Source organism: Bidens hawaiensis, unplaced genomic scaffold, assembly GCF_021521415.1.
Source record: "Bidens hawaiensis isolate Kalapana, Puna unplaced genomic scaffold, B.hawaiensis_p1.1 tig00006092_1, whole genome shotgun sequence".
In the NCBI taxonomy this organism is placed as follows: Eukaryota; Viridiplantae; Streptophyta; class Magnoliopsida; order Asterales; family Asteraceae; genus Bidens; species Bidens hawaiensis.
Window position 1 is genome coordinate 332,442 of NW_027491406.1, and position 21,806 is coordinate 354,247.

Consider the following 21,806-nt stretch of genomic DNA (forward strand, 5'->3'; position numbering starts at 1 on the left):
GCTTTTAATTTTCTTCATATTGTAGACACTAGGTTAGGAGCCCGTGTGCAACACGGTTAGAATAAACAAATTTATTTAACGACGGCACAATGTAAGACACAAATAATATGTTAAATTGTTTATATAAATATGTATTTTACTGTAGTTTCTTATATAAGCTTGCATAGTATCTTTAATGAGTAAAATAAAGAAAAATATAAAAGAAAATAATAAAACTTGCCAGACAAATAGTACTTTATAATTAATATTATTAATAAATATATATTATTGAATATATTTTGTTGTAAGCACATTTTACATATATCTTTTATGAAAATATTAAAAACTCTAGAGAACAACCTGACCAAGTTTAACCCGTTTCGCATCAGACTAAATAAAGTTATTGTTGCATTACAGATGCTACAAGAGATTTAAATCTTAAAAAAGATCTGCAAAAGTTACAAATCCACTATATTAAAGCAAAGCCTAGGGTTGTTCACGGTTTTGTTTTTAGGTTATGTCATGATCCAAATCGTTAGCAAAAGTTTTTTCTTATTTAAAACTACAACCGAAACGTTAAAACTTAAAACGAAACCAAATCGAACGTCATGTTTAGTTTTACGGTTTTGCCTTGTTGGGACTTAACACAAGTTATCCTAGAGTAACCCTAAGTTAAATTGTGATGGTAGCAAGAATTAGATTGAGTTAAGTAAGAAGTTAAATATTATATATCAAGTGTGCGGCTGGATGATAATTCAAAAATCATTTAGTTGTTTAGCAGCAAAATTAATATGCTTATTGAATGGAATATAACATCCACATAAAAATATATCCATTATGAAGTTGCATAAAATCAAAAAATACTATTAAAATAAATCCAAACTTAAATAAAAAATAATAAACACAAATGCACATTACAAAAGCGTAAGTTTAGAGTTGATTAAAAAAAACACATATCTATGCAATACATATACTTGGTAGCAACTTAAAATCATTCTATATTATGACAATTTTAACTCGTTTACTTTTGAATGGATTAATTCGAGTTACAGTTAATCGAATTATTAGAAAAAAAAAATGTTTTGCGTTAGATACTTATGCCTTTTTAAATGAAGGGTTAGACAAATCTTCTATGAAAATTACATTAAAAATTAAAATTCAGAGAAGCCGACCACAAAGTGTGTTATAAAAAAGTCAAAATCTCCAAAGAGGTTTATTCAATGAGTATAAAAATTTTAAGACCGATTTTATATTGTCAACTTTAGTATACTATATCTAGATTACAGCACACGTTATTTTAATAAGTTTCAAAATTGATGGGTCGAGTTGACTTTCAATCACTTTTTTCTAGTTATTTCATTTATAAATGAATAGTGCATCAAATTTTTTTTATAAAAACAAAATTCATCATATTTGACATATTTGAGATAAAAGCGGTGTTTTTGAAACTGAGCCGGATTGACCGGACCAACAGGGCAAAAAAACGAAAAATAAAAAACTGATCGGTAATTTGCGAACCCAAAAGACCTACTTCGAAGCGGTAAAAACCGACCCTGATAAAATTAAATATTTTTAAAACTAAGCAATCACACACAATAATTAATGCACTTGCTAATGACAAGTTTGATGACAAATTTATAGTAGTGTGTTTCCTTATTGATTTCTTCCTCAAGCAATGTGAGATGAGAATAATATAGTTTCCTTTTAATCTTAAGGTACCAAGTGGCACATGGTGGTCAATTTAGATGCCTAGTGGCACAACCACATTTTTATTTATTATAATAGTAGATTATTCACATTCTTTTATCATTAAGAAAAAATAATCATATGTTTAACATTTATTTAATAATTTAACGTTTTCTAACTAACCGTCTAACTAACCGATGTTATATCTGAGTTGTTTCAAAGTAATAACTATAGGAAAATAGCATTTACTACCAACTAGTACTTACTAATATTATCGCAAAACAATATTTCTAAATTTAAATACCAGTTACTACCTTAATTAAGCTTTCCATGATGATGAAAAATAATAATTAAGCCTTTCATTAAGTTGAAAAACGATAATTAAACTTTCCTTTAATTAAGTATTTTTGAAAATGATACTTTTGACATGTCAATTGTTAAGTCTATTTTAATACTTTTAAGTTATATACTTATAGAGTTATATACATTCCTAATTTATATGTATCATCATGTCTAATTGTTTTTCTAAATAACACACTATTGGTTATTCATTTCATCGTCTATTTAGTTATAAACATTTCTAATCAACTTACTTTCATACTGCAATTTCATTTCATTTATCCTCTTTCCTAATATGGTTCCCCGGACATCCTTCTAAAACTAAATATAGATTCTTCAAATTCCCTTTCTAACATATATTTTTATGTGATATTAATTTACACTCACTTTCTTTATGTGAAATATTTTTGGATTTCAAGATACTAATCTACAATCACTTTCACGTTTATGATTAAAAAATCAATGATAGACCCTCTATTTATTTCAAACCTTCCATTTGTAAGTTACAAGTAAACTTTCTTTTTCCTATGTTTGTTTCATATATCAAGATGATTGTTTATTGAAAGTTTTTCAGTTGATGACCATAAAGTAGGTATATGAATCGAAGGAAATGATATTATTTTGATTTTTTTAATATGTAGACCATTAAATGTTGATGAGGAGAAACTACACACACCAATGGTAATTATATATGCAAAAAATAAGAGGGGAGTATGTGCAGTTTCTAACTTAGCAAACAAGAGGTTTGATAGTTCATTTGTGTTTGATAAGATATGTTTTCTTATCTAATTTTAATGGTGCATTATTTTGTAGAAACAGACTTATAATAATTTGTTGTTATTGTAGTTGTTTTGATAAATGGTTGATATTCGGATAAAGACTCGACAATAAGAAAAAAAGATTTTTTCATTATGTTTGTGATGGTTTTGTTGATGTTTCGAGGTAGGTAATCCAAGGACAAAGTTGTTGCATGGGTTCACAAGAATGCCTATTTTGTTTCTTATCTGGTTTGATACATGGGTTTCACAATACAAGTTAACATAAAAGAAGCAGATGATCAGTCACTTAAGGCCTTATGAAGTAACTTTTTTATTTATTTTGTGCTTTAGTAAGCGAACCGAACATTTAGTGAACTATTCACTTATGTTTGTTTATATATAAAATAAGCGAACGAACTTGAACACATATTCTGCTTATTCATTTGTGTTTGTTAACATTCGTTTATTTTGTTCATTAATGTTTATTCATTTATGTTTGTTTCTATTCATTTACTTAAGTTCATTCATTTATATATTTAAAATTATTTACATTTATTTATTACTAATAATAATTTAAAATTAGTTTCAGTTTCATATTAAAAACTCTTTGTTATATATCTTTGTTTAAGTTTTTAAGTGTTGGATTTAATGCTGGGAATATGTTTGATTTTAGATGCTATCTGTTCATTCATGACCATTATCAAAAGCGAAGGCCAGTCTCTATAGCAAGAGTTGGAATATATTTGAGAGACCGAGTTTTTACACATTGTCAACTATATGTGGCTTTATCAAGAGTGAAGAGTATATACGTCGTTAAAATGTTTATTTTAGATAACCAAGGTAAATTCACAAACAAGACAATAAATATGATTTACAAGGAAATAATTGATAGTTTACGAGCTTATATTTTAAAGTTTTAAATCATGGTTCTAGACATTGTACTATTTATCTTCTTAATTTTGTAAGTTTATGTTTTTTAGTACTATGTTTTCTCCCTAATGTGAATTGCAATTACATATCATGTTGCTCTAAAAAACACATTATTCAAAAATATGTTGTAATTTGAAATTATGAGTTTATTGGGCGATTTCTATATTTCTACCCGTGGCATCCAAGGGTCAGTAACCTAGTATATATATGTGTGTGTGTATATATATATATGGATATATATAGGGTTTGGAACAAATATAAATGAAATTAACGTGCTAATTGTGAGAATCGAGTAGAGTAATTATATATACAACTAGAATAATTATGTAATTACCCTATGATATAATTACGTAATTACTCTACCTGTGTATATAATTACTCTACTTGACTTTCACAATTAGCACATTAATTTCATTTGTACACTATCTTTCCCCTATACATATATGTGCGTATATATATTATATATATATATAAGGGGTGGTTCAGACGAGAATTCATCTTAGTGAGAAAAGTACGAGAAATGAATATGGGTCATTGATTATGTTTGATCTATGGTTCAATGTATCAATCAAAGCTAGTTGATATTTTCCCAACTAAGCCTATTCTTTATGTTATGTTATTTTAGAATTTTTGTTTTTTGACTATGATTTCGTAACAAAAAATAATTGACTTTGGTGGGAGTGTAGGTCGTCTCCTTTATTCGTATAGTTGTTGGGTTTTAACAAGATTATCAAAGTCATATAAACCTATTTATATGAAAAATGCGGCGGATTAATTAGTTTTAAATCTTGTTATATAGATTAATATAAAACCCATTTTATATGTAAAACCCATTTATATGTAAAACCCAATCCCCGGATCCATATACGAAATTACATGCTTACCCAATCGCCGATTGAAGATTTAGGGTTTGCTTGTTGAAATTGGGTGTTGGTGCTAACTGATTATATTTTAAACCAACTGCTATGTTAACAAGATTAACACACCAGTCTGATGGCTGGTGCGTGTGTGTTAAAACCCCATAACCGGTTCAGGCGCGGGTTCGAGCCCCCTGGACCCGTTTTTTGTTATTTATTTATTTTTTAGCACCTTTAAACAAGTTTCTTTTATATTAATTTATGTTCATAACTTTTAATAAATGAAGATTGGTTACCGAACTCCTAGACTTATCGTTTTTCTTCGTAAATATTTTATATATGTATGAATATATACACGTTATGGTAACTCGTTTAATCACCCAAATTGTATTCATTTTAAAGATTCACGCACGCATAAATTTTCCAACTTTTATCACTTTATAAACATTTAATTATTTAACGTAAAGAAAGCAAATATAATAATAATAATAATAATAATAATAATAATAATAATAAGGATAATCACGTTAATGATAACAAACAACCATAATTAAATGACCTCATCGAGACCCAAGATCCGTCTTATTATTTTATCTTTTATATTTAACTCACTTTATCATTAACAACTAGGAATATTTGTCGGTGAACCTCGAGAAGCTTGACCGTTTTCCATCATAGCATTTTCTTTTATTATCTCGTCCTCGTTTATCCCTTATTAAAGGTAAGTAAATTCGCATTCCCCTTTTTACCATTTTAAGTTTTGGGGGCGTTATGCGTTCACAATTAAATTGTTATTTTCACTACGATTCCACTATATGCGTAATTGAAATTACTCGATTAGTTGATATGTGCAAATGTGACTATGTGTTTACTTTATGTTGGTTGGTATCCTCATCCTCATCCTCATCCTCATTAGTATGATCATACGCTGTCGAATTAGCTCGTTATCAAAATGATTCGAGTGAAAAGACAACTTTTATTTATTGTTATACTAGTTGTAGTGATTTACAATTATCGCACGGAATTATCATTTTATTATTATATATATTCAAAATCGTGGTTTACTTGCTCAACTATATGTTGACAAAATATATATTTTCACGCATGGCGCGGGTAGCTTTATCGGATGAATCGAGTATTGGAAGTTAGATGAGACCTTAGGTTGCTTGATGAATGAAGAACATTTTCTTTTTGTTTTAAGTTATTTATTATTGATTTGTAACGTTATTGTTAAGACAATGTTTGTGCTTTTGAAAATTGATATATGAATGAATAATTTAGATATTGACACGTGTATTTTACTTAGTGTCTTCTGAGCTATGATACAATCAATTTCGTGCCCCAGCATGTTCCGCCGTAGGTTGGGGTGTGACATTAGATCTAAACTGCAACTGCCAGCAAAACGAACACTGAACTTATGAGGTGAGTTTCACTACCCCCTTTTTACGGTTTTACTGTTTTATTTATTCGGGGGTGGAAAACATACACAACTGCTTTTATATACGATAATTATAAACAAAACACACAATCCTTATGTGAACATGAGTTGAACTATGTAGTGCTATAAGTCCCTTGCTTGCATAGTATAACCATTAGCTAACGGAATTAGCCACAGGAATATACAAAATGTACTATTGACGTTGACATTTCCCCCTACTGTTAGGTTAGTCGCGCTAACCTCTGATATTTCATCGAAACAGGTGCGTATATTCCATCTGTGAGATTTGAACAGGGAAAGACGATATAAGTCGTGGTTTGGTTATAGGCTCAGGGTTCCTCATATTAATTCGTAGATTTAGCTAGTCTACGGAGGATCATCGTATTTGTTTCAACATTTTATCGTATACTTATTTGTGAACTAATTTAAGGTTTTACGAATAGCGTGATTTCATATCGAGACTCAAAACCTGTGAACTCACCAACCATTGTGCTGACTTTTTAAACGTATGTTTTTCAGGGAATTAACAATGCTCATAAGGAATCATGAAGACGGGACCTCAATGCATAATTAGGATACCATTTTGGAGGATTTTGCTTGTATAATAACCCTATCAATGTTTAGGGTTATATACGAGAAATCTCCTTATTGTTTTCAACAAATTTGTTTGAACATAAGTTATGATTTGTAAACGCTTTTTAATACTATTGGTATCCTAATACATGTATGTTGGCGATAATCATATACTTACGGTATATGATTATAGGCTCAGGGTTCGTCATATTAATTCGTAGATTTAGCTAGTCTACAGAGGATCATCGTATTTGTTTCAACATTTTATCGTATACTTATTTGTGAGCTGATTTAAGATTTTACGAACAACGTGATTTCATATCGAGTCTCAAAACCTGTGAAATCACCAACCATTGTATTGACTTTTTAAACGTATGTTTTTCAGGGAATTAACAACGGTCATAAGGAATCATGAAGACGGGACCTCAATGCATAATTAGGATACCATTTTGGAGGATTTTGCTTGTATAATAACCCTATCGATGTTTAGGGTTATGTACGAGAAATCTCCTTATTGTTTTCAACAAATTTGTTTGAAAATAAGTTATGATTTGTAAACGCTTTTTAATACTATTGGTATCCTAATACATGTATTTTGGTGATAATCATATACTTACGGTATACATGACGTCACTTGCCCGTACTTCCGCCTTGGCGGGGTGTGACAGATTGGTATCAGAGTCACTGGTTATAGCGAACTAGAAGGTCTAGTCTATAACTAGTGACTCTAATAAACGTTTTCATTGAATGCATACACATTTGCATAATATATACTACTTTTTACGGATAATGTTGTCACATGAATTTCGTCCTCCTCATTTACTCACACTGCGTTTCCCGAAACTGTAACCATCATTCTCATAATTGCCTCCATTTCATGAGTTATGACATGCTAGTCTTGGAACTCGCACTATATACACGTGCCGCAAGTTGTGGGGCCCGCACCCTAGTGGTAACTTGAGACAGTATACCTAACTGCCGAGGAGTCGGGATGACTTGGCAACCTCAATGTACCGTTAAGGAAAGAGAACCTGCAACTCCAATATTGGGAGTACTGAATTGATATAATGCTCGCATAAAGCTATAACGATCAAGAAACATCCCACATGACTACGATTATGTACTGGAAAATCGGGTACACGACTATATGATGTGGCTGGATTATTTGTGGACGCATACCATACAAGAGAACCCATGTCAATATCTACTTAATTCTTATGCAATGGCGTGGCGGCTAACTGGCGCAAACTTGAGTAGGGTCGGCTGAAAAAAAAAACTCTTCTAGTGTTCAAATTGAACCATTTGTATAACGTCCTCTCTTGAGGACACATCTGGGTGAAATCTTCCTAAACACTCCGTCCTACATAACTTCAGTCCATGATTATTAACAAATCTTTTATTGTTCTTGACAAAGTTGTAGCATTCGATAATGTGACTAAATAAACACTTGGGTTCCTTTTAACCAGAAGCTTGAATATGGAAGACACTTGAATGCCATGTAAAGTAGATTATCATTACGGGTGCACACGTAATTATAATGTGCAATGCATGAGAATCCTAGTGAATGCTATGGCTCGAGCAAATGTTCTGTTTAGTCTAAATTCATAAGTGTGTTAATCAAGAATCGTTATTCCCCAAGTAAAACAAATGTTCCTAAGGGTAACAGTGACGACGCCTTACAATAGATTGATACATCGTCGTTTACTTGAAGTTTTATTTCACTTCGTTATCATGGAAGCCCAAAATTCGACACCATCAGCAACATAATTTGCCACATACTCTATTAATATTATTCCTCGCTTTTCGGGTCTCTATACCTAAGCCGATGTCGAAAATCATTAATGACGTATTATTACATTGTGAAATAACAATAAATATTTTTCTCTCATAACCTATACCTTCATTTCTTTCTATGTGTGTTTCCTATTGTGGAACGTGTCTATTGGTGACTCTAGTACCTTACCCCGTTCTACGTTTACGAAAGATTTCTAATAATATTACTCTAAAATGTAACATCCTGTTTTTCTAGTTTCGGTTAATAAAATGAGAATATGAATTATTATGAGTCGGGCTAGTGTTGGGTAAAATGGATATGGGTTATGCACTTGGGTCATGTAGGAAAAAGGGAAAAGACCATGGGCTTAAGCCCATGATCCATAATTATATAAACCTTAATTACCCATTTTTCATTCATTTACACATATTCCATACACCACCAAAACACACACTTAGCTCTTTCTCATCTTGCTCTCTCTCTAGCTGAAATCACCAAGGAAAACCGATCCCGATCCAAGGTAATGATAGTGTAGTATTGTATGAGCTCAAACCCGTTAGATCTAGTTGCGAAACGACGAGATGACACCGTTAAACCGTTAAAGTCACGAGATCCGGATGGAATCGGGTATAAACCGAACCTAAGATGAGCTTAGGGATCACCCTAGCTCAGATATGGATCGAACGAGATGAAAAACTAGTTAAAACCCGTTTTTTCGGCGAATCCGTGGTTTTCCGGCGGCGGTGTCGGAAAAGGTAATACGAGGAAGGGAATGTCAGAGAATGTTTCTGACATTCTCTGACCTAACCCTAGTTCGCCAAGGGGAACTTAACGAATTAAAAGTTGATTCGCTAAGGAAAGAATAACGAACTATCCTTAGTTCGTGTCCAGATTCGTTAAGGAAAATATAACGAATTAACCTCAATTCGTTATAGTCATTCGTTAAAGGAGATAACGAATTGGAAGGTCCAATTCGTTACATGAACTGATTCGTCAAAGGACCAGTTCGTTATAAGCTCGACCCCAGCCAGGGGCTCTGCCACTTGGACCCTGTTAGGGGCTGCCGCCCCTAGACCCCGCTGCCAGGGTTGCTGCCCCGGACCCTCGTCCGTTGAGGGTTATAATTGGACTAGAAATACGATATGGATAGTAATAGTAATTAATATGCGTAATTGTTATACAGTTAGTCGTGCACAGCTAAAGAGGGGAATAACCGTAAACGGTGAACGCAACCGCATTCAGGTGAGTTTCTAGCCCCACTTCCTTGTTATGTTTTCGGGCTGTGTGCATACTCGATGTGATAGTTAATACACTTACCTTAAGTGGTAAGTGTATGCCTTGTACGATTTATGTATGATGATTGATGTATATATATATGATATGTGAAAGATGTATGTATGTTAAGATGTTAGCACATGAACGATCTTCGGATAGTGCATGTACTAATAAGAAAGGTACGTAAAGGCAGGTAGGGTACTGTAACACCCCGTAACCGCAGCGGAAACGTACACGGGATGCCACAGACACATCTGATATCAACAGCATTGCTTATAAGGAAAATACCACTACATTAATTTATAACATATTACATTGTTGCGAGTTTCATTACTGTCTAGGTGTTACACACATATTTTACCGATAAGACATTAATAAATTCATTTCAAAACATAGAGCAGCAAGCTTCCAACAGGTAGCACAGATAGTTAAGCACATATCAATCATTCCAACTTGGGCATACCTAGAAAACATGTAAAGAAAACGGGTCAACTACGAATAGTTGGTGAGTTTCACTAATTTAAATAAACACTGACAAATCATTTTAATAATCATTTATTAACAATATAATCATGCTGGGAACTATGTTACCCCAGAACATTTCCATTAACTTCCTGGGAACTATGTTACCCCAGAACAATAATAACCCCTGGGAACTATGTTACCCCAGAACAATAACAACCCCTGGGAACTATGTTACCCCAGAACAATAACAACCCCTGGGAACTATGTTACCCCAGAACAATAATAACCCCTGGGAACTATGTTACCCCAGAACAATAATAACCCCTGGGAACTATGTTACCCCAGAACAATAATAACCCCTGGGAACTATGTTACCCCAGAACAATAACACATGATAAACATTTTATATATTCTGTGCATCAGACCATATATATATAAATGTACAAGTATTTCCATACGATCGGTATGTACTTAAATACTTTAAATAAGACATGTTTTCCGCCCCGGGAAAATATAATTAAAACAATTCATTAAAAGGGGCTCGTGAAAACTCACCTTTTTGTGAGTCGGTGAGTAATATAAGGAACAGCTACGTGCCTGGATCTGTAATATAATATCTAGTCGTTACTATATAATTCCCATAACTTAAATACGTATCAATCGGTACATCTGGGAACATTGTTAACCCAGTACTGTACTCGATTCGGGGACAATGTTAACCCCGTGACACTTCTAAGGACTCAGATTGTGACATTGCTTAGAGTTTGACAGTCAATTTAGTTAAGGTGATGAAATTATAGCTCGGTTTGACACCCCGTTTGGCCGCGGGGCCCGTTTCCGGTATTTCGGTGCCGGAAACGGTAAAATCGGATAAAATTACCCAAATCATCCGAACTATTTTCGGATGATTTATTTTTACTTAATTTACTTAGATTTATGAAAATAGTCCATTTTTAAAGTTTTCGTGTACCAGTCAGCTCGCTTATGCGAACTTTGCCGGTTTACACGTTTTAAGCTTTAAAAACTTGTTTTTGTGTTCTTTTTAGCACAAATAATTACCCGATTAGTCTCGGGTCTTGAAATTTTGCACAAAACTTATTTTGACAGAAAGAAAATTTTACAAAATTTTTCCAGATTTATTTTCTTATATTTACATTTATTTATCTATTTTTAAATCTTATTAAAACACTAAATATGTCAAAAATACCAAAACACTTTAGAAAAATCCCAAATTTTTCTGGGATGATCTCTGTCATCCTCATAACTTCCTGGAATTTTTTCCAGATTTATTTTCCTATATTTACATTTATTTATCTATTTTTAAATCTTATTAAAACACTAAATATGTCAAAAATACCAAAACACTTTAGAAAAATCCCAAATTTTTCTGAGATGATCTCTGTCATCCTCATAACTTCCTGGAATTTTTTCAGATTTATTTTCCTATATTTACATTTATTTATCTATTTTTAAATCTTATTAAAACACTAAATATGTCAAAAATACCAAAACACTTTAGAAAAATCCCAAATTTTTCTGGGATGATCTCTATCATCCTCATAACTTCCTGGAATTTTTCCAGAATTTAAAACTTATTTTTCAAGCCATTTTCACCCAAAACCGAGCTAGAAAGCCCTAGAACTCGTTTCACCGAAAAGCCTACTTAGACTTTTCCAACTGAGCTCAAATTTTGTGGGTGACTTTTATATGTTATAAAAAGCTTATCTTAAATTTTCCGGAATTTTTCATCATGTTTTGCTATTTTTCACTATTTTTGGCCAAAACCGAGCATTAAATTCACCAAATATTCATCTTTTATCCAAAAATTACCAAAAATTCACAGATCTCATATTTTCATGTGTAAATCATCTCTGTGAAATTTCGTGACCCGACTCTAAGCACACGAAAATCTGTCCAAATTTCATAAACACACGAAAACCGAACTATTTTGTGTTTTCTAACTTTAGATCGCAAGGATCTCGGTTTCTAGCCTTTGCTAGCCGCTAGATACAACACTTACAAGCACATCAACACCACACCAAGCAAGTTATACCCACAATCAAGCCATTTCTTTTCCTAGTGTCGGTTAAAACATCAAAACAACGATTTTGACCGTAAAAATCCGTTCTCGACTCTTTTTACTCACTTCTTGGACCAAGATCCCTTGTATAACTTGTATAAATCTCTTGGTCATGCAAGAGTCGGTTTCATCTCGGATTTTCACCCGTTTTTCACATGGAAAATTCATTTGACAAGATTTCAACCGTAAAAATTCATTCTAAACACTTTTAACTAATTACTTGGATCAAGATCCTTTGTATAACTTGTATACATCCCTTGATCATACGAGAATCGGTTTCATCTCGGGTTTTCACCCATTTTTCACATGAAAACCTCCTTTTCTCAAGAATTATGAAATTAAAAACAAGATTCAAGCATCAATTCATGCATATACCTTGAGATCTTGGTGAAAAATGGATGAATCTTGGATGAAGGTTTGAAGATTGAGAGAGTTTGAGAGAGTTTGGATGAAAGAAAAAAAAAATGGAATGTGTAAAAGGGGTGTGGGGGTGGCCGGCCATATGGTGGTGTGGGGGGTGGGTCCCACAACTTCAATATTAGCCACACATTTGGATTGTGTAATCCGGATAATGTTGTGGATAATCTGGTTCAGTTCGTTTCTCGTTTAAACTCGTAATTCGGCTTAAAACGAGCCTAAAATGGTTGTTTTTCGGGTTAACATAAAATTTATATAAAACTGATTTAAAAACTTTAAAAACTTAACCCATGACATTAAAACATCATATTATTAATAATTACGCATCTTTTTCGGCTTGATTGATCGTCTCTTGCTTGGTTTGGTGTTAAAGGTTTCGTTTAGCGTACCGACGTACCATTAAATCGAAATCCTTTTTCTGTGCTATAATTTACTTATCCCGAAGCATTAATACTTCGTAAATATCACTAAACATTATATACTTCGTCTATAATGTAATTCCCGATTCGTTCGGGTTTCAATAATCGTTCATTGGTTAATTGTAATTCCAATACGATTCACTATATAATCGAGTATGATTCGTACTATGAATCATATATACTCGTATATACGTACTATAACTCATATAATCAATATTTAAATGACACGTAAATAGTATATACCGGCTAGGGTATACCTGGATTTGCCGGAATCGTTACAGGTACAATGTACTAAACGTAGGGAACCGACCCTAATAATGTCGGCGAATGTAAGGAACCGACCCTAATAATGTCGGCGAATGTAGGGAACCGACCCTAATAATATCGGCGAAGGTTATAGAGCGGAAGGCTCTTTAAAATGTATGCGTATAAATGAAAGTATGTATGTTAATATGAAATAAAGAATGAAAGTACGTAAGTATGTAAGTATGTAAGATAATAGGAAGGTATGTACCTTCGGGTGCATATGTAAATATGTGAATGTATTGTACGTTGCCTTATTAGCTAGAACTCACTCAGCGTAGCTGACTTTTAGTATGCACGCAGGCTAATCAACTGAGACAGCTGGCTTGAGGAAGACACATAGAAATACTGAAGAGGCAGGCATCTTAAGATTTGTCATGATGTTTTGATACTATGTTTTATGTTATGTTTTTAAAAGACAAGTTATAGATGTTTGTAATGGATGGTTGACAGTTTATATTATTCCGCGAAAGTTTTAGTTAACTCTATATTTAGAACTGTGTTTATGAGTAAATCCAACGCCCAATGTAGGGAACCGGTAACGGGGTCTTACATAAAATTTTAAACTCAACTTCTACGTGACCAATGTGATGTATGATACAGTACAACATAAATTTTCTTACTACGCTTGTAAGTGGAATCTTACCTTTTGAAGTAAAACTTTTTGCTCACACTTCTTAGTAGCTTTGCCACATATGGAATCCTCTAGGCACGTATAATCATTACCAACGTCGTTCACATAGTCTTAAAATGCGCCTAAAAGTTCATATGTACCTTGCTTTCGTTAGAGAATTTTACCATGTGTTGAACTAATACACAAGTGTTGTCTCATTCGGCTTACGCGCTACGTCGGTTTGATAACTTTCACTTTATTTCTTGACGAATGTTGTTTGCAACATGTTCTTTATGTTTATCGGCATTCCTCCAACGTTCTTTAATCTCTGGATATAAAGGTGTTAATCTCCCGAACAACATTTTAACGTACAATCATCAATAAATTTCTTCATTCCTCATGATGATAGGACCCATTGTATTTCGTTGCAATGATCTCTAAGTGGTCATGCCTTATCTAGACAACAACTATTTTCACCCCATGTACTTATCAAGCTTATTTAGATCAAACACGTCTATCTTACCCTATTATGATCATTGGGTAAGTTTTGTTTTTCTCAAAATCTAGCCCTGTTCACCTTAAAATTAAGCCTCATTTGGAAGCAATAACTTGTAATCACCAAGATATATTTCTAGCCTTGCTGAAGGTTTCAAACTAGGACGAGATAAGAATGAGAAACTATCTTTGAAAATTTCTAACTGAATTCTATGATCTTGTGCCAACAAATTGATATCCCGACACTCACACCACATAAGCACCAAAATCCACAAATTTTCTATGAAGTCCATGTAGTTTTACAAATATATATATATATATGTGTGTGTGTGTGTGTGTGTGTGTGTGTGTATGTATATGTATATTGATCGTTCTGACAACACTCATATTGGTCACTGACAACCAATTACTTCATTTAACATGATGATAGAACCCTACATCTATCATTATAAACATCATTAAGTAGTCTTTCCTTTAACAATTATTTTTTTGAAAGGATTACATTCTCTAATGCTTATTAAATTCTTATGTATCAAGCTCATCTATTATGACTTTTGTGTATAACTTTCTCTCAAAAATTTTCTTACTTATTCTACCTCTAATTATACGTGGCAGTTTGGTTCCAATCATCCTCAAAACTTACTAGTCTCATTTAAGACATAAACTAAAATCCTTTAAAATAAAACAAAGCCACATTTTTTTAAACTTCTTGATTTCACACTAAGTGGTATTATACATGCACTCATGTTACATTCAAATCCACACTCAAGTCGGATAACTTTCTTTTATAAAGATGTATGTACCACATGGTTTTCCGAATGAAAAAAAAGAAAGAAAAACTAAAAAATATTTGTTCAATTCAGGTTATCATCTTTACGGAAGTGTATTGTCTTTTAAACTTGCAATTTCACAACGCCATGTCAGTCATAAAAAAAATTATAACACTTATAAGTTTTTATGGAATTCTTGGGTAGAATTTTTTTTTCGTGTTTTAATGATGACTATACTTATCATTACCTTACAGCATTTATGTAGTTTAGTAACAGATATATAAAATTTTGTGAGCGAGTTATCCATAAAAATGAGCTATATAGTTATTTTAAAACTCATTCCATAATATTTTGGAGTATTAAGAAACATATAAACACACATATGATTTCGAAATTCTTTTGCTAGCTTGTTCCAATAAAAATATATACTTTTGTATTTAACCCTCATGGTCATTTGAGTCTCTTTTATTTCATGACTGATTCTTTGCTTATTTATATTTCGTTATAAACCTTGGGGATTCAACAAAGCTCGTGTCCAATTATTTCTTCGTAACATTAGATACCAAGTGTCTTATTGGTTAACTAAATGAAAATTAATTCAACGATGTGACCACTTTTTCATCATCGATCTTAACTCAACAGAATATTGAAATATTCTTTTCTGTAACTACCCAATTCACTAGTGGCCGCTTAGGGAGTAATTAGCATAGGCATCTACATATCAAATTCAATAAACAAACTTTGGCATCATGGGTTTGAAATGATTGATAGTGCTGGTAGGCTTTGAGCAACATAAGACTTCCTCAACCAAGATACGAGTTATAAGTCATGATAATCTCATTCTAGAGTCTTGTCATCCATTTCAATCATTATAAGCCTAGCGCCAGTGTTGAAACGCTTCCTTCGAGCTTAAAATAAATAACTTCGACGTTTGCTACCATACTCATTCGTTTTCCATACTGATTCCTACAATTCGCGATTATATTGCAAATGGTGAGCACATCCTCCTATATATACCTTATGTTGAATGCACATATCTTCATATGTTTTGGGTGCAAATTCTAATTACTAGAAATAGAGTGCACCTTTCTTGGCATCACTGTTAACCTCAATGTCTAGAAATAGAGTGCCCTATTCATTGCCAAGTTAGTATTTCGAAGCTAACAAACTTGAATACTCCAGGACACAAACCATCTGTATTTGAATTAATTTTCTCGATCATTTAGTTTTCATGTCTCTATACAAGTATCACTAGTCACATGTGTTACATGCGGACTAGGCTCCTAACTGGTCATGCCCATAACTACGTCATTATTTCCTTAAACAATGACACATGACATGTCGATGAGTATAACACTAAAATTACTCTATGACATGACATATTCCCTAAATGACTCGGATTTCTTAATAAATCCTTCTCACTAAGTCTTCACTTTATCTTGCCCTAATTTTTTTTTATCAAACTTTACACCCAACTCATAATTATCAATCCAAGGATACGTGGTGTATTCTATACATATTTAGACTAGCATCCCTTGATACCAACAAGATATTAGAAATCTTTGTTAGCCAATAAGTTCCTAAAGACTGAGTTCGCTCCCTACACAGTTTACCATAGATGGATAAGACTCGTCTCCATGCTGCCTGGTTAATATCTCATATTGAAAGCCATTCTTTCTGTTGGTTGGGTTTCACACTCTCAATCAGATCATCTCAACCATTGAGAGTAAACTATTGATCGCAATATTGATTTTAGTATGCTATCTTTTTCATGCGATGAATGCTTTGTTATATCTTTATGAAAATTTGTTCATCTGTGTATCGTAAAACATGATGATATGCTACGAATACCATCTTAATTTATCATTCCGAAGGATACTAAGGTTTGAAAGTGGTGTCATACTCTTTTGATACGCCACTAAAAATTTCAATTCTGGCCAAAATATTGCAGTCATTAAATTAATATTGCAGTTATTAAATTACTAAGACCTAGGTTAGCAAAACAACTTAAAACATGTGTTATTTCTGAATTGCCTTTTTTCGATGGCGTCACCCTTGAGATAAAAGAAATACATAAAGCACTTACGTTATGAATGTGGTGTAAATTTCAAGATCCCAATAATGTGAAAAAGAAACTGCATTCCTTTACGTCTTGTTCTTGAGTTTTTTAAAAGAGAGAAAGGAAATTAAAATTGAAGATAGTTAAAAATGAGTATTCTTGAGTTTTTTTAGAATGGAAAGGAAAGGAGTAGGAGAAGTTAAAAATGTATTAAATTTATGTTTCCCAATAAATTATCCTCCCAAAAATGTGATGATTACTAAGGATAACATAGTTATCATTTCCTTTCCTCTAATTTCCTTTCAACTCAAGAACACCTAATTAAAAGAAATTTCCTTTCCTTTCCTTTCTTATCCTCCCCTCTCCTTTCATTTTCATTTCTTGGTTAAAAAACTCAAGAACAAGACGTTAATGTATTTTTCAAGAATTCGCAACAAAAGAGACCTTTGTGCCCAGCATTTAAACACTTAATTATGCGATTCATTGTTCATTGGCATATAAATCTCTCCACCCAATCCCAATAATTCCTTCCTTTAAAGGTCATCCCCGTAACTCATTTAAAGGACTTTAACCCCAACTGAATTTCGGGACGAAATTCTAATAACATGGGGAGAATGTGACACCTCGTAAATTAAGTCATTTTCCGTACAATCACAAAACACGATTTCGTGACGTTAATTCTTGTTAGTTAAAATTAATCAGACTGAGTCTAGCATAGCCCCTACATGCATGCCACATTGAATCTAAGTAATTAACGATAATTACTCGAACTATTGCATTTTATCCGACGGATACAAGCGTTGGTGATAACTTATTTAAGCGACTCGTCAAACACGAACGTTGATGATAAAAAAAAGTTAATAGAAAAAAAGTATTAAACAAAAGAAGTCATAATACATGAACATTATGTTTGTGCACTCATAATAGAAGTTTAAAATTAATTATGTAAAAATGTACGTATTTTTATTTTAAAAATAGCGATGTCTCGTAAAACTTTACCGACACATTTATATATATATATATATATATATATTAGAAATACACATGTATAGGTATTTAATACCCTAGTGAACCGGTTTTATAAAAAAATATATGCTGAAATAAAACCTTTATCGGATATGTGTAAATATATGTATACACATATACGTGTGAATTAGAACGAGCATTAAACCGAACGGAAACATAAAAACCTAAACTTAAGCTAGTGAACTAAAACAACAAAATAATATCTTTTATATATATATATTGGTTTAATAAATATAAAATAGATGCAAATATCACCATCCATACCATCCACAATCATGATCATGTACCAGCCACACTTCAACGATTGTGTAGTATGGTTGTAGTTTAAAATATTTTTTAAAAGTTATTCCCTCTAAGATAGCAGCACAACTGTTTGAAATGATATTTTCCTTGCAATATGAAGAAGACCGGGAGTATACAACATCAATTATATGCTATCATCATCATCATCATCACCACCATTCACCACTTATAACCCAACCACTCCTTAAACCTTTTCCCATTTCTTCGGCTTACACAACGTCAAACCCAATCGCACACTCAACCATCATATATGACTATCAATCATGACAATCATGAATTTGTTTATCATAAAACCCATACCAATACTATCTTATAGGAAAACTTAGAAACACAAGTTTAACAAACACAAGAAATATCTCTCTCCCTCCAGTTGATTGCAACCGGCTTCACCCGAGCTTTCTTCCCTTTGCTCGCAGTTGCTGCCCCCAACATAACCGCAAAATACCACTAAGAGCATTCTCAACCCCTTCTCTAAAGTTGTCAAACCCATATAATTTAAGATAAATTTTAAAAAACTCATCAAAATCACCACTCCAATAAATTTCCTATTAAATGGATGAGTTATATGGCAACTAAAGTAAATCCCTAAATATAAGGACTCATTTTATATCCATACCATATAATATATCACATATCTTTCAATCACCATTTACTATATAATAAGACAAAAGAGAAAAAATAATAAATAATTAATTTATGGATATGAATAGGGAATAGAATGTGGAAGAATTTTGAAAAATGATAGAAAAATTTATGAAATGGTGTTTTTTAGCTAAATTATAGGGAAAATATATGGAATAGGATGTGAATGCTCTAAGCATATTTCCCTCTCTCGCTCCATATACATTAATGTGTAACGGACCCGTAACGCCACCGCAACACCAACCCCTGCAACACACAACTGTCACCGTCACCAGTAGGAACCCTCAACCGCCATCATCTTCACCTATCGTCTCCCTCTCTGTTAACACCACCGAGCGCCGTCTATCTCACTCTCGCATACATCACTACCGTAAACCACCATCCTCTCCAGCGTTTACTACAGCCCTCAACACCATCACTATCACCATCCTCTTCCTCATGGCAGCAGCACCACCACCGCACGTGAACACTGTAACGCCATCACCACCTGTACACCTTAGAAGCACCACCCACCAACGGCGTGGCACCCGGTTATAGCTCCAAACCCAACCCGAGACACCTTTACGGTCTATTATTAGACCCAAAACACTTTTTTGGTCTCTTTCCATAAACTGAACTCACCGAAGCCGTTAACGGTTTCCAAGCTAAAGCAAGGATTTGGAACAAGCCTCGTGAAGTGGAGCTAAGATTTTTAGTCTCATTAATCCCAAGATATAATCATAGAACTAAGTGAGCTAAAATTCATCTCTAAATTATCTTTATATATTTTTATAAAGTTATGTTTATGCTAGCTCTAACACCCAAAAATCAAAACACACGTTAGCATGTTTAAAGATACTAAGTATACGCTTAAATTTAATAAATGTGAGTTTCCGTCAAAGATTTGAAAGGGTTATAAGTTATGCGTTAAAAACGTGTTAGCGGTGATTGGAATATTGCTAAGTGAGTGGCTTAAAAGATATTGAAATTTGAAATGTATGTAAACGAATAAAATATGGTTTATGGGTTTAATAACTCGGTTACATGGAAAATATAACCCTTGATGGCGAAATAACAATTGTTGCGTGTGTGTATAGAAAACTATTTCAAGTTAAAATGTTCAAAATGTCGATTCGAAGGATTACAAATGAAAGTATAGTTAAAGCATATTTTCCGGAAATGTAGGTCGTTTTAAGGAAATATTTTCTGATAAACTAAATGTATATTTCCAAAATATACATATTACGCAACCAAATCGATTATGTTGTATTAAATGACGAGTATACTAAACCGTCAAGAATGATATAAGAGAAAAAAAATGTATATTCTTAATAACTATATAGATATATAAATATTTATTCTTGAGTATCATAATTATCACTAAAGAATCTTCTAAAACTATCGTATGAAAAGTTAGTTAGAAAATAAACGAAACGTTCGGTTGGTGAAAGCAACCGACACAAACGAACAAAACGTTCGGTTGATGAAAGCAACCGACACAAACAAACGAAACGACGAAACGCTTGGTAGGAGAAAGCAACCTACACAAACAAACGAAACGTTCGGTTGGTGAAAGAAACCGACACAAGCGAATTAACGAAACTACTAGTTGGGTGAAAGCGACTAGCATAAACCGACTTGCAAGTCGATAAGTGTAACTAACTGACCTTACACGTTTAGGACGTGTGAAGGCAACAGACCTCAAATCTAAACTGAAACTGCCAGCGAAACGAACACTGAACTTATGAGTTGAGTTTCACTACCCCCTTTTTACGGTTTTACTGTTTTATTCATTCGGCGAGGTGTGACAACAACCTTTCAAGATGCAAGGAAAATGGAGGAGATGATGGTTTGAACGACTAGCCTTTAATGGAGAAGAGCCTCAAGCTTGTATACCATCAAGCCTTCAACAAACAACTTGCTTGCTAGGATTTGGCACACAAAAACCATTCTTGTGTTTCTTCTTCCTTGAACCGATTTTGGGATAGAAGAGAGAGAGAGGATAGAGAGACTTCAATATGGCATGTAATATTATTGGGTTATCCCATGTGTTGTGTCCCAAGAGACATATAAAGAGAAAACCATTTTAAACAAAAGGGTGAGAATTTTCTCCCCGAAATGGCTGGTCCCACAAGAATTATTTTCTATTTCTTTCCTGGCAACACCCTAATACTTCATGTATTAGTCACATGACTAATACACCATGTAGCCGCAGGACTAATACTCCATGTACTAGTCGCAGGTGTATAGAAACTTTGTGACATTTAACACTTTTAACATGCCATAAGTTTCATGCAATATATCGTAACTATTATCATATATATATATATATATTATTTAACCAACTTAAATAATATCATAAGATAATCTCTCTAGATAAATTATCCATATAATTTATCGATTCCTCAAGTGCAAATAATTAGAAACCCATTTTATAAATATCATAAGTGTTAATATTTATTTGTTAGATCATATCTACAATAAATAATATGGTGTTTGTCTAACTTGTTATTGGGTATGACCCGACTTGGATCATAACGTACTAGCCACATCAATCTTAATATGTGTCTTGGGCAGACCGATTCCAACAATCTCCCACTTGCACAAGATATATAGAAAATTGATG